The following is a 10,259-nucleotide window of genomic DNA, read 5'->3' as shown; positions in this document are numbered from 1 at the left end:
TCAACCAATTTCACCCTAAAATCAACAAAAAGATACAAAAAAAGTCATATGACTAAAAAATTATTAATCAAATATGATCAATTAAAAAAAAATAGATGAAAACAAATATATATTATACACACACACATATATATATATATATATATATCACACAAATATATATCATTATATGCTATAATGAGAAAGAAAATTCAATTATTTAAATAGTATTTGAATAGCACTGTAGTAGCTTTTTGTGGTGTTCATTTTCTGTTCTAATGTTAATTAATAAATTATTTTTAATTCAACCTGGGCAGAATTAATGTACTTCAGTAATGAGGATCTAATGACAATCATTATAAGAATAATGACAAAGCACAGAAGTGAAACTGTGAGCGGATTAATTATGATGGAATGTATTTCTCGGTTTGTTTTCACCCGATGATACAAAAATACTGAAAAATATCTCCAAATGCAATCAACGGGAAAAACCCGAACCAGTCTACGGAACGGAGCACCTGCAGTCGGTTGGTTTGAACCCGAAGCTTCTCGCCGTGTGCATCTCCAGAGTTTTCCATTTCCAGGTCATCTGAGCATAGAACCCACCTTTTATCTCTGTTTGCTCTACAGCACTGCACAGTGTGAACCCCTAACCTTTTCATGCATTCATCCTCCTCAGCGAACTCTCTAATCTCTGATTTACTTCTCTCTTTTCACATCACTAAAAGCCATCTGAGCTCTTCAAAGAAACTCCTCCATGGCTGCTGTATCACACAGATGTTCGGGGTGCGCTGTGCTGCACTCGTTGACTACCTGCAGCGGAGGGCGAGATCTTCGGTGCATACGGTAGTGATCAGACATGAAACTAGGCCAAGCTTCGCAACCCCAAAGCCTCACCAACCCCCATCAATTCAAACAGTGACATCTCTATGACAATCGCCGGCTGAATTCCTTCATTCGCAAACAGGAGTCTTGATTTATTTTGAGTCTCTGAAACACAGCTGATGCTAAAAATGATTGTGTAGCCTCATGGAAACATTTTTCTGAAACTCTACTTCACAGATTGATGTCTTTGGCATTTCGCCCATGTTCTGGGACTATCTGAGTCGAAGGGGAGGAGAGAGACAGCGCACGGAGTATCTATCTGTTTTGCTTGCCCTGCACATGGTAAACTGACCCCCGCTGACTTCGCTCGATTGGAGGCCAGTCAACGGACACTAAATGAAGGCACCCACCTTTACAGCACCCTGGGAAAAGGACCATCAATCCAGCGTGTTGATTAGTAGCGATACCAATGCTTACCAAATGCCTTGGCTAGATAAGACAAGACCAGACACCTGAGCGTGCCTGAAACGGTTTCACTGCACAAAACCTGAAAAAAAAGGAAAAAGAAAATATAATTCATACCATTATTTTATATTTCGTTTAGCCTGGTTTTGATTATTAAGATTTTTGGAACATCATTTTTATAACAATTAAGCAAAAAAGTTACATTTTCAAAAATCAAAGGACAAAAGTATATAAACTGTAGCCTATTTTTGATTATTATTTATTACTGTGCCAATATTTTTGTAGCAATTAAAGGGATGGTTCACCCAAAAATTTAAATTCTGTCATTCAGATCAATCGATACATGAACCGATCGTCTTTTCTTAGTTACCTAAAGTACGTAAAAAAACATGAATGAACATCAAAACATTTTATTTCAACCACAGAAAGACATCGATACACACAGTTTTTCAAGTTCAAGTCCACTGAAGTTAATCTACTATCCTGTCTGATTTGTCTCTCCGACAAAATGGTGGATTCTGCATTATGATTGGTCAGATCGCCTGTCAATCAAGCTGTTTGCGAAGGCTCAATTGCGAGTTTATACACAAGGTTCTTTATTGGCATCGATGGTTCCATGAAGAACCTTTCGAATGCAGAAAAGGTTCTTTATAGTCGAAAAAGGTTCTTTAGATTTTTTTTAATGTTCTTCAAATTGGTTCTTGTGAGAACTGTTCACTGAAAGGTTCTTTGGGAAATCAAAAATGGTTCTTCTATGGCATCACTGCAAAAACACCCTTGTGGAACCTTTATTTTTAAGAGCGCATCTCAATACTTAGGAAAAAAGTCTTGCAATTGTGAGAAAAAAAGTCAGAATTGCAACATATAAAACTCACAATTGCAAGAAAAAAATCTGAATTGCGAGTTTGTCTTGTAATTCTGACTTTATTTCTGACAGTTGTGAGTTTGTATCACACAATTCTGAGCAAAAAGTCAGAATTGCAAGCAAAAAGTCAGGATTGCAAGTTTATATCTCACAATTCTGACTGTTTTTCTTGCAACTGTAAGTTTATATCACACAATTCTGAGAAAAAAGTCAGAATTACAAGAAAAATAGTCAGAATTGCTTAATTAAAAACTCACAATTGCAAGAAAAAAGTCAGAATTGTGAGTTTATGTCCTGCAATTCTCACTGTCTCTCATGATTGTGAGTTTGTATCACAATTCTGAGAAAAAAAGTCAGAATTCTGAGTTTATACCTTGCATTTCTGACTTTATTTCTTGTAATTGTGAATTTATATCCCACTATTCTGACTTTATAACTCGCAATTGTGACTTTATGTCACACAGTTCTAAAAAAAAAGGTCAATTAAAGGGATAGTTCACCCAAAAATGAAAATTCTGTGATTAATTAATTACCCTCATGTCGTTTTTAAACCTGTAAGACCTTCGTTCATCTTAACGACTTTATTTGACAATTTCTCATCTTCTGTGTCAGTCTTTAACGTACATGCATTCATGTTATTTTCTGTTGTTGTTGTCGTCTCTGTGCACTGGAAGCCTGTTACACTAAAACAAATTCCTTGTATGCATAAGCATCCTTGGCAATAAAGCTGTTTCTGATTCTGGTTCTGAAAGTACCACAACGCTTTCGTGTGGTGCTGGCTTTCTGAGAGACTATTGTTGAATAAATTTGTTAATTTAGTTTTCTTTGCTCAAAAAAAGCATTCTTGTAGTTTCACAACGTTACGGTTTAACCACTAATGTCACATGGATTATTTTAACGTTCTTACTACCTTTTTTTATTTTTTAATGATTTGGTGAACTATCCCTTTAATTGTTATAAAAATACTGGTACTATAATCATTTACATTATAAAAAAAGTCAGTTTATACAAAGTTGATTTATTGCCATCTTTGATCTTATTTTATTTATTTATTTACTCATGCGAAATATTACCCAGTAATGTTGTTTACAAGTTTTCGTAAGATTCATTTGCACATCAAAAGGCGTTTGAGAACTCAAAAAATGGGGCAATGTGGTTGCCTCGCTATTTGTACGTTTTTCCAAACATTTAACACACAATCTCTCAAGGGTCTGGTGAGATTATATCATGTGTTCCCCTATCTCTGACACACCTGCCATTTTTGGATCCCAACGTTGCACATTTTGCTCGGGCAGCCCCTGCTCTATCACCCACGCATCAGGTACAGTGAGTGTAGCGTAGACTTCCTGTTTACAAACCCCAAGACCTCCAGCTTCCCGCCACACAGACCTGCGGTCGCTCTAGCGCTAACTTAACGTGACACGGAGCGAGATGCAGTATAAGTTCATTAACCCTTTCACAATCCATAGTAAGTCTGTTTATATACACGTCCGCGTTTGGTTAATGATCTCTCCAAACTTTCTAAACATGCATATGTTGTAAGTGAAAGAATAATTAGGCATTTGTGCGTCTGTAAGTTGTGCACTCACACTCACGTTCACGTTAAAGGGATAGTTCAGCCGAAAAATTAAGTTATTTACTCACATTCATGTTGTGCCAAATCCGTATGATTTTTTCCCCCCGTGGTACACAGAAGATGATTCAAGTGGCTGCTTATCATAAATGCACAATAACTTAAGTTGTTAAGCTTTCAACAGGCACCATAAAAGTAGGCTAGTTATATATAAGTAGCGCTATATCTTCCGAAATCATACGGTAGGTATGTGAGAGAAACATGTGGAAATTTAAGCCACTATTCACTGATATTCTTCCCCAGAATTGAGCTGTCACTTGCTGTTAGTGGACTATTATGGAAATCCGTTTCCGCCACTGAATAAAATAAATAAATACAGGTAGTTGCGACTTTTTATCTCGCAATTCTGACTTTTTTTCTTTTAACTGTGTAATACAAACTCGTATTTACGAGTTAAAACGTCAGTATTGCGTGATATAAACTTGTAATTGTGAGAAAAAATGTGAGATATAAACTCGCAATTCTGAGAATAACTTACAATTGTTAGTTTATATCTCAGTTCTGAGAAAAAATTCAGAATTGTGGGCTAAAAACTCACAATTGCGAGGTAAGAAGTCAGAATTGCAACTTATAAAACTCGCAATTACAAGATATAAACTCGTAACTGCAAGAAAAGGTTCGTAATTCAGACTTTATTAAAATTGCAAGTTTATATCTCACAGTTCTGACTTTATTTCTCACAAGTTTATATCTCAGTTCTAAGAAAAAAGTCAGAATTACAAAATAACTCGCAACTGCGAAGAAAAGTCAGAATTGCAAGATATAAAACTCGCAGTTGCGTGAAAAAATGTCAAAATTGTGAGTTTATGTCTCGCAATTTTAACTTATTTCTCACGATTGTGACTTTATATCACACAGTTTGGAGAAAATCAGAATTGTGAGTTTATATCCGACTATTCTGACCTCATTTCTCACAATTGCGAGTTTATTTCCCACTTTAAAATTCGCATTTGTGAGTTTACATCACACAATTCTGAGAAAAACAGTCAGAATTGCGAGTTATAATGCTCAGTTCTGAGAAAAACAGCCAGAATTGCGAGATAAAAACTCGCATTTGCGAGAAAAGTCGGAATTGCGACATATGAAACCCTTGGTTACTACAGTTAAACCATGGTAACCACAAATTAACCATGGTTTCGCTGTGCTAACCTTAGTTTAACCATGGTATTTGTAGTAAAACTGTGATTATACAAATGGTAATCAATATGCCAAAAACCATGGTTACTACACGTTTACTATAGTGTAACCATGGTTATAGTCAGAAAAACAGCCAGAATTGTGGGCTAAAAACTCACAATTGCGAGGTAAGAAGTCAGAATTGCAACTTATAAAACTCGCAGTTACAAGATATAAACTCGTAACTGCAAGAAAAAGTTCGTAATTCAGACTTTATTACAATTGCAAATTTCTATCTCACAGTTCTGACTTTATTTCTCACAATTGCGAGTTTATATCTCAGTTCAAAGAAAAAAAAGTCAGAATTACAAAATAACTCGCAACTGCGAAGAAAAGTTAGAATTGCAAGATATAAAACTTGCAGTTGCAGAGTTTATGTCTCACAATTCTAACTTATTTCTCACAATTGCGAGTTTATATCCCACTTTTCGGACTTCGAATTTGCATTTGTGAGTTTACATCACAAAATTCTGAGAAAAACAGTCAGAATTGCGAGTTATAATGCTCAGTTCTGAGAAAAACAGCCAGAATTGCGAGATAAAAACTCGCATTTGCGAGAAAAGTCGGAATTGCGACATATAAAACTTGCAATTGCGATATAAACCTGTAATTGCAAGAAAAAAAGTCTGAATTGTGAGTTTATATCTCATAATTCTGACTATTTCTTGCAATTGCGAGCTTATATCCTGCTATTCTGACTTTTTGTGACTGAGTTTATATCACGATTCTGAGGAAAAAAAAGTCAGAATTGTGAGTTTATATCTCGCACTTTCGAGAAAAAGTCAGAATTGCGACATAAACTCGAAAATGCAATATAAATTCATAATTGCAAGACAAAAGTTTAAATTGTAAGTTTTTGTCTTTTGTCTGAGAAAAATAGCCAGAATTGGGAGATAAAAACTCGCACCTACGAGAAAAGAACTATAAAACTCGCAATTGCGATATAAACTCACAATTGCAAGAAAAAAAGTCTGAATTGTGAGTTTATTATCTCGCAATTGTATTTCTTGCAATGGGAGCTCATATCCCACTTTTCTGACTAACTCACATTGCTGAGAAAAATAGTCAGAATTGCGAAATAAAAACTCATACTTGCGTGAAAAAACTCCAACATAAAACTCGCAATTGCGATTCAAATTCGCAAGTGCATTAAAAAAGACTGAATCGTGAGTTTCTGTCTCCCAATTCTAACTATTTCTCACAGTTGTGAGTTTATATCACACAATTCTGAGAAAAATAGTCCGAATTGCGAGTTTGTATCATACAGTTCAGAGAAAAAGGTCAGAATTGCAACCATGCATCACGCAATTCTGAGGAAAAAAAAATCAGAATTCTGAGATGTAAACTCACAATTGCGAGAAAAAAGTTACAAGAATAAGAATAAGATAAAGAGTCACAATTACCTTATTTTATGTTATTTTTTTATTTGTCATTCAGTGGCGGAAACGGGCTTCCATAATTAAGTGGGTTGAACGTGAAAATGAATCTGGTTCATGGGCGAATCATTCAAAAGAATCTTTCTTTAACATTCTAAATCTTTCCTTTTGTTCCACTACACATTTGGAATCCAAACAGGTTTGTAACAACATGAGGGTAGGTAAACAGTGACAAAAAATTCATTATTCCTCTAAACAAAACATATTTATCACATTTTGAATGAAGTTAACTAACAAGGAGGTGCAGAATGCGAAGCAAGGAGCGAAAGAAAGAAGGAGAGACGGATGAGGCGGGTGGAGGGGTGAAGTGGGAGATTGTGGGTGTCGTGGGACTACTTCAGTAACAATAACAGCATGTTTGTGTGTGCCTGTGTGAGCGAGACAGAGCGAGGGAGTGTGAGTGGGGGTGTTTTCGCTCGCAAAAGTGATGAAATAACATCTCCTCTCCACAACACAGCTGGTGCTGCCATGCAGACAGTCATGCTACCTGACCTCTCCGACATTCTCTCTGTCACTGTCTTTCTCAGGAACTCACCTTCGCTGCGATACACCGTAAAACGAGATGTCTGTGCGGCATAGCCCTACAGTGTCCTGTTTATTGTTTAGGAAGTCTTTCAAGGCCTTTGGAATGTCAGCGTTTTGGATTCGGTCGTATAATTTCACCCAGGGCCAATTGTTAGCATTTCTAGCAAATGTTCGGATGTGGTCATCGAATGACCGGCACGCATTAGTTTTGTTATCTGACTCCAGGTAGTAAAGTCGATCATTGTAGCTTGCATAAGGGATTGTATGATTACATATAGGAGCGACTTTTTAATATTTTCCTTTTTTTGTCTGATTCTTTCATCCTTTTTTCCTCGTTCCCCTCCCCCCTTCTTTGCAGATTAGAATTCATTAGCAATCAAAGAGCCTCCAGAGAGCTCCAGCTCTTAATTACCCACTCATTTGCATTTTTGCATATTAATGACTGCAGAGTTTTGGTGGGGATTTTTGCCGCAGTGGTTTAAAGGTACCTCGCTTCTCAGTCTCCAGGGACCCAGAGATGTCCAGAGGCAAGGCTTCGGGGCTGCGGTGCGGCCCTGAAAGCAGTCTGTGTGTGGAACGGGGTTGGGGGGCACTCGCGATACGGGATGTGAGGTTCAGGGGTTAAAGGTCAAGGTCTCTAATCAACATATGAAAGGGGGGTTGTCTTGAGCGGCACCAAATTATTGACATATGGAATAGTTACCGACAAATCCGTGCTTGAATAGAGACTAGAGTGATACTATTAGCTTTTTCTCTATTTAAATAAGCAATTGGTTGGCAAGTGTACCTGAGTGACGATCTATTTCAAGCAATTCAAGTGTGATTCTAATGTCATTTGACTCTCAGTAATAATAGGCTGTCAATGAGGCCGATTAAGACATATTTTTCTCTTTGAGATATACCTCCTGGAGTTCATTGTTGGGAAATCTGCAGGGGTTTTATCTAGTCCTGTCATAGCGTGAAATCTCTCTCTCTCACTGACTCACACACATACTGCAAGAGAAAAAAAAGAGGAGAGAATACAGAGTGGGCCTGCAGATATCAAAAAAAAAAATGTAACGGGCTGCTTCAGGGTTTTCTTTGATCCCGGTGACCCTGTTTCCAACTCAATCTGTTCGGACAGAAAAAACACCCCTGAGTGAGAAAAACAATGTAACCCCTTCGCCTGCTCTGTTCTGCTTAATTATTAATCACCCCTCGATTCTCTGTTTTCATCCTGTTTCTGTCGTGTCTAGGACATCATGAGGAGAAGGACACTATCCATAGTCTAAAATAAGCAGGTTTTCTGAGTAGAAGGACAAAATATTCATATTTTACATAGTAAAGGCCTAATAAAGTCTCACATGAGATTGCTCAACCCTAAAAGTATCTTTTGAAATTTTGATATCACACAAATTTCTGCCATTTTAGCACATAAGATGTTTTCAAACCATATAAATCCACAAAAAAAATCACAGTATTCATATAAATCAATGCTAATACTGATGTTTGTGTTGTTTTCCTGCTATAAACTGTCACTTTTCTACCTTATTGAGGATGAAGTTCATTATTAGTAATATTTCATCCAAAATATTAAGACATATGGAAATCTGCTGCATATTAAGTATGGTTTTACTACAAATAAAAGCAAAAAACCTTGGTTACTATAGTTAAACCATGGTAACCACAAATTAACCATGGTTTCGCTGTGCTAACCCTAGTTTAACCATGGTATTTGTAGTAAAACTGTGATTATACAAATGGTAATCAATATGCCAAAAACCATGGTCACTACATGTTTACTATAGTATAACCATGGTTATAGTCTGTAAGAATGGCCATAGTACAAAACTCAGATTAGTTCATATTGAATTTATACAATAGTAGTTATTTTAGAGAACCCTATTGTAAACGACACTTACTATACACAAAGAACAATGCAGATAATTTGGACATATACAAATGGTAATCAATATGCCAAAAACCATGGTCACTACACGTTTACTATAGTATAACCATGGTTATAGTCTGTAAGAATGGCCATAGTACAAAACTCAGATTAGTTCATATTGAATTTATACAATAGTAGTTATTTTAGAGAACCCTATTGTAAACGACACTTACTATACACAAAGAACAATGCAGATAATTTGGACATATACAAATGGTAATCAATATGCCAAAAACCATGGCGTTTACTATAGTATAACCATGGTTATAGTCTGTAAGAATGGCCATAGTACAAAACTCAGATTAGTTCATATTGAATTTATACAATAGTAGTTATTTTAGAGAACCCTATTGTAAACGACACTTACTATACACAAAGAACAATGCAGATAATTTGGACATACAGCCATGGGACATCTTGAGGAGTTTGTCGCGGGAGAACAGTTAAGGTGTAGTGACATCTTGTGGTGATGTAATGAACTACATTGACATGTTTTGGCGCCGTCGTTGACAGGTCGTTGGCCTGAGGTAAGAAATAAATGTGGCAAAAAGTGCGTGTTTTTTGGATATATGCTACATGTAAGTGTTTATTTCAAATTAAATTTAACATTACAAGTATTAGTGATCATCTTAAAGTCCCAGGACCGGATTATAGTTTAAAATTCTGAATCAATGTCGTCAGAACGCTGCCTATTTTAAGAATTGGCGCGAAATTATTGTTAATTAGCCTACAGTAGCACTGTTTGCTATTGTGTAGAATTCCCTCGACTTTGGTAACTTTTGTGAATATGAAGGCCGATTCAACTGACTAAGAAAAGGCAAGCAGTTATAATTATGCTATAATAGACCAATTCGTTGTTTGCAAACATTGATTATGTTTTTGTGGGCGGAGCCTATCTGGTGGCAAAAATGACAATTTTCAAGTAGCAGTCTGTTAAACCATAGAATAAATTAATTAAAAAAAAACAAACAAACATAATTTTGAGTTTATATTTCAGAATTCTGACTTTATTCTCGCAGTTCCGAGATTATATCTCACAATTCTCATAAGAAAAATCATTTTGTCATTCTCTCCCTGCTGAAAAAACAGCTAAAACCAGCATAAGCTGGTCAGCAGGCTGGTTTTAGAGGGGTTTTGGCCACTTCCAGGCTGGTCAGGCTGGGAGACCAGCTAAAACCAGCCACTTCCAGCTTAAACCATCTAAAACCAGCCAAGCAGCCTAGGCTGGTTTTAGCTGTTTTTTTTCAGCAGTGGCTCAGAATCATCAGTTTATATCCTTTCTTCCCTCACAATTGACAAACGCTATCCTTAAGTTAAATCAAGTTATAAAGTCCAAAATTTGAGATACAAACTTGCAGTTGTGACAATGTCCCCTATCAACTGCATATGTGAATTTTACGTAGACTTATTATTTAAACCAAATTT

This window comes from Labeo rohita, chromosome 22 (assembly GCF_022985175.1).
Source record: "Labeo rohita strain BAU-BD-2019 chromosome 22, IGBB_LRoh.1.0, whole genome shotgun sequence".
Lineage (NCBI taxonomy): Eukaryota > Metazoa > Chordata > Actinopteri > Cypriniformes > Cyprinidae > Labeo > Labeo rohita.
The sequence above is the reverse complement of the archived record's forward strand: the minus strand, read 5'-3'. Positions refer to the sequence as shown.